This window comes from Alligator sinensis, unplaced genomic scaffold (genome assembly GCF_000455745.1).
Source record: "Alligator sinensis unplaced genomic scaffold, ASM45574v1 scaffold442_1, whole genome shotgun sequence".
Taxonomy (NCBI): domain Eukaryota; kingdom Metazoa; phylum Chordata; order Crocodylia; family Alligatoridae; genus Alligator; species Alligator sinensis.
The window spans coordinates 5133197-5138288 of NW_005841829.1; the positions used below are offsets into that span (position 1 = coordinate 5133197).

Sequence of the window (5092 nt, forward strand, 5' to 3'; positions counted from 1 at the left end):
CCCCTATCCCCATTCGTTCCCCCAGCTCCCCGCTTGCTCTTCCAGCCCCCCCCGCCCGGCAGTAGCAGAGAAGGTGCAGGAGGCTGGAGAGAGCAAGGGAATGTCTCCAGTTCATTTCCAGGGGCTTGTCTCCAGCCCCCAGCTTGTTCCCCTGTTCGTCTCCAACTCCCCTTAGCTGCAGATCTGGGAGGAGCCAGGCAGCGTTATTTTGCCCCAAGTGGCACTCCTCCCAAGGCTGGAGACGAGCAGGGGAATAAGCTGGGGGCTGGAGACAAGCCCCTGGAAACAAGCTGGAAACATTCCCTTGCTCTCTCCAGCCTCCTGCACCTCCTCCGCTACTGCCAGCACGTGTGGGGGTGGGGTGGGGGGGCTGGGAGAGCAAGTGGAGGGCTGGGGGAATGAACGGAGAATTGAGGAAGGTTCCCTCCCCTCTCCTCCTGGCCCCCAATCCCCTACTTACCTGGCAGAAGCCGGGTCCAGGTCCCTGCAGCTTGCACTGCTGCCTGCCCCGCAGAGGCAGGCAGCGTGCTTCAGGACTGGGGAAAGGGTCAACCACAGAGACACTCTGGCAGGCTGCCAGAGCGTCTCTGTGGAGGACTGAGCTGCTGTTTTTTTCCTGTCGCCATTGTTGTTTTTTCCCTCCGGGGTATTGTTTGACCCCTGGATATCCTGGGGTCTAATTTTGCTCCTCCACTGCAAATTTGCAGCATGGGGAACGTTTTTTTGTTTGCACACGTGCCTCCTGCAACATCTCAAAGGGGTTTGAGACGCTGCAAGAGGCACGTGTGAGCTTGTCTGGACGCACCAAGTCAGTGTCTCAAAGTAAGATACTGACTGATCAAATGATCTGGAACTGTAAAGGGGAAAAAATGTACCATAAATGGTATCAAGTTTTTTTCCGGACATTAGTTTAAATACTGTTACAAATAACATAGTCTGTGTTATGTAACTGATCATTTGGAACCTGTGACAAACATGAAATCTGACTTTCATCACAAATGAAAATCATTAGGGGTGCACCAATAAAGGTTTTCTTGGCCGATACTGATAGCTGATGATTAACCAACCATATAAGCCAATGCTGATAGAATAACCAATATTTAGTAAGAGTGCAAGGCATTGTAAACTACTGACATAAACAAACATTTTATTTTTAATTTATATTTTACACACACACACGTGCTTCCTGCCTCTTCTGGCCCTCAATGAGGAAGGTGGAGACTACCTTATTCCCATGCACGTTGCCTCCTTGTACATGGCTCCTACTCAGTTCCGCTCCCTGTGTACCCTGTGCTGCCATCCCATTAGACAGGACCCTCATGCAGACAGCGGCACTGGGCAGATTTGGAGCCCCAGAGCACACCACTGCTTCAGCGCTGGCAGCTCCTGTGCAGTTGAGATCCCGCGGCCACTTGGGAGAAGCTGCTTTTGCAAATGCAGCTGGTGCCTGGCTGAGCAGAATGTCTCTTGTGTGGCACCTTACCCCACCCACGTGCAGAGATGTGGGGCAGAAAATTTTCCAGTGCTTTATTTTTCCATGGGAATTTTCCATTTCTAAACATGGAATAATTAATGGATGCCAATACAATATCAGGCAAGCTTGGTAGTTTCGAAGTTGTAATTAATGTTTTTTCAGGTGATTATCCCTAGGAAGTGAGAGAGAGAGTACATATATGTTTTACTGATTTATAAACAGGAGGGTAAATATACTCACATCATAATCCAAACAAAAAAAATCAAATGATGAATTAACCTAATTGGCAGTGCAGGTCAAATCAAAACCAAAGCATAGCATATCAGACACAGTTCTTTGGGTGTGCTAAAATTAGTGTTATCAGCTTTCAGTGCCTTCGTTTTTTTTCCCTTAAATTTAAACAAACAATGCAAGGGAAGTGCATGCTATTGTGTATTGTCTTTGCATTTTTACAAGTAGTCCACAAATAATTTCTTTCCACATAAAGCTTTGAATATAACATTGAAACCACATTAAGAAAAAAATTAAATGCAGCACACTTAAATCAAATATTTGAGTTCAAATACTTGTGGCTATTGAGACATAAAATTAACAGGGTGGGTGCTTTTTCAGTTTTGTTTACTAAATTTGTCAGATAAAACATGCTACATCAAATCACACTGTGTTTGAGGCATTGGAAAATTTTCCAATTCAAAACTTCCCAGAAAACCCACATCTCTGCCCATGCACAGTCAGCCTTCACAACAACCCTGATGCTCAGGCCCCTGCTGCATGCATGGCATTGCCAGGGCAGTGGCAGCAGCAGCTGGTAACAGTCCCTTTGTTGCTGAATAAAGCACCATGTGACCTCTCCCTGGCAACTCCTCCTGCTTGCCAGGACCTGTAGTCTGCCACAGGCTTGGGCTGATTGCAGGGCGTGAGGACCAGACTACACTTGGTAGGGTGCTCCAGGCATGCGGCCATAAATTAATCAACCACAACAACCAAAAAAAGCCAGTGATGTCATTTTGCCTTTTATCATTGCCAATCTGATAACCAACCTAGATATCAGTGCACCCCTAAAAAATCATTACCATTTTCAACATAACTTTTATCCAATGAAGTAGAGAATTACTTAGGTGTTCATCTGAAGCGAGATCTACAAGGGCAGGACTCAAATCATTAGAATGCTTTATTGACAACTCTCCAGCACTCAACCACAAACATAGCCTAATTCTGTATACAATTAGAGCTTAGTTTTTTTTCAACAGCATTTTATTGGCAGTGGAAAATGCTTCAGTACTTTATTGAAAGAAAGCAATAAATAATACTGTGATAAAAATAGTCCAAAAGTACTTAGGCTGTACATATTTTGTTACACAAATCAGAAAATACATAAAAGATTAATAGAAAAACAGAATAGTAGCAATAAATCTCAGTTGTACAAGTAAATTAAAAGAACAGAAAAAAATAAGAAAAAAAAGACATGCTATATATTGTTGCATAATAAATAATGCACCGTGATCTGAACACATTTCCTGCTGGCTTTTTAACGTGCCATTTAAAATGGATACATTTTCTACTCAAACAGTCCATAATGGCTACAACCACCAACATTTTAAAAAACCTCTGGAAACATTTTTAGAACAAGTTTACAAACAAATGCAAAAAGATGACTTACATACGAAAAATAAGGCCTTTATTAGAAGTTGCACTACTTTATTCTTCAGTATATTGTACCTTCATCTTCTTTTATTCCTTTTCTTTGACATGAGTCTGCAGTGCTTCATGACTGGTCCACTAAAAAGAGTTGCATCAGCGCCTTTCCACAAATGTTTTCAATCAAAAGGATATGGGAGGAAAAAGCACTTCCTGTGGTCTGTGGATTACTACCAGGAACTCATTACAAAATCTGTCTTCCCTGGTTGAGAGAAAACGTTTCTTAGTTTATGGCTTCTTGTTCAGTCACTGTAAAGATAGGTTACACAAAATACAACGGAGACTGGAAGTCCTGAAGGAGTTAACCAGTTCTAAAGTGTATTCCACAGTGTTCTGCTGTTTCCCAGTTTTCAAAAATCAAGTTATATTTTAAATACTTAATTCATACTAGTTGACAGATTTTTCTTTGTGAAAAAGGTATTGCTCTGAACAGAAACCAAAAATCATGTACCATTCTTGTTTTCTACAACATATGCTTGACTGAAAAGGGTAGGTTTATTTATTTCATTTCATTTTTAGAACTAGCTAACATTTTCAAAAGACAAAATATATACTGCTTGATGTCATACTTTTACAAAGGTATTAAAATCCTTTTCACCTTCAGTTTCATTATTAAAAAACATTAATGATAATTACAATAACTGCATAATTTACAAAAACCCTATATTACTTATAGGGGCATATACATACAAGCATTACAGTACATTCAGTTGGAAAGACTAACAAATTAAGGAAAAAAAATCAGCAATGATTTCTTTTATAGACTGAATACAAACAGAAAGGTAAGTAATTATATAAATGAGAGGTCACATAAATATAAGAAACATTTAATTCTAAAATATTTTCTCTATGGTACTCATGAATTCATTTGCTAATTAAAAACTCTGTAATAAAATATTTCAAAGTGTCCATTTAACAATTATTAACAGATTAAAGATTCCAATGATTTGTAAAATATGGTCTGAGTTCAAAATGCCGCATATCACCGGTAGAAATAGTGTGGGTAAACTGTAAAATAAAACACAAAAAGAAAATCCTTTTACCATCAAAAGACAAAAAACCCAAACCAAAAGAGCAACAACAAACCCAGCAAACATGCAAACATTGCATTCTAAGTTCCTCAGTTAAAATTGCTCATTATTGTGGCATTCATGCACTGAATTACTACTACAGCATGATGTGGACCAAGGCCCACAGGCCAGATCCGCCAGCAGAACCATGTCATCTACCTTGCAGGGGTCTGCAGGGGTCCAAAAATTTGACAGCAGAAGAGTGATGGCAGCAATTGACTCTCCCCTGCCACCAAGTTTCCATACCCATGGGGAGCTGCGTGGGCCAGACAGCATGCTAGATCTGTGCACGGTGGTGGCCCGGGGCCAATCCAGGGATACAGGGTTACTAGTATAGGGTTTCCTTCCAGCTGGAGGTGGGGTGGGTTCCAATCCTGTACCTTGGGGCTAAAGGAAGCGTTGTGGAGCCTGATTCGGCTAGCAGAACAACCCCAAGTCACTCATTCAGCCTGTGCCAGCAAAAGGTGTAGGCAATTATATTGATAATTGATCAATATACACCATTGATATAGGCAATTATATTGGTTTCCTATACTTTTCGGCTGAAATGTCTTCAGGTCACAAGCTAAATACCTTCAACTTATATTTATCAGAAAAAGTGTTTTAACAAAGAAATGTTTTCAAAATACTCAAGTTAAACATCAATGGATCTATCTAATCTAAACTATTCTTTGTCTTTAGGACCTTCATTCTCAACATTCTTTACCAACAAGCTTCATCCTCAGCATTCTACCACACATAAGAATGCCACTGTGGACCAGATCAAACATCCATCTAGCTCACTATCCTGTCTCTGACAGTACAATTATTGGATCCACCGCAAACCCCTCATCATGGGGTGGGGGTGGGG

The 5092-nt window shown here is 41.1% G+C and overlaps 1 long non-coding RNA gene across 2 annotated transcripts in view; it reads right to left on the reverse strand.

Annotated features, from left to right (window-relative positions):
* Positions 1-1191: 1191 nt before the first annotated feature.
* The window catches only part of LOC102377221, a 10001-nt gene continuing 6100 nt past the window's right edge, over positions 1192-5092 (reverse strand). The window contains exons 3-4 of one of the 2 annotated variants that reach the window (XR_001357697.2): positions 3135-4180; positions 1192-1646 (exon numbers count right to left, since the gene is read on the reverse strand). This is a non-coding gene — a long non-coding RNA (uncharacterized LOC102377221). Of the gene's footprint in view, positions 1647-2624; positions 4181-5092 lie in introns of those variants that run through there. The other variant, XR_322789.3, reaches the window with a different exon arrangement.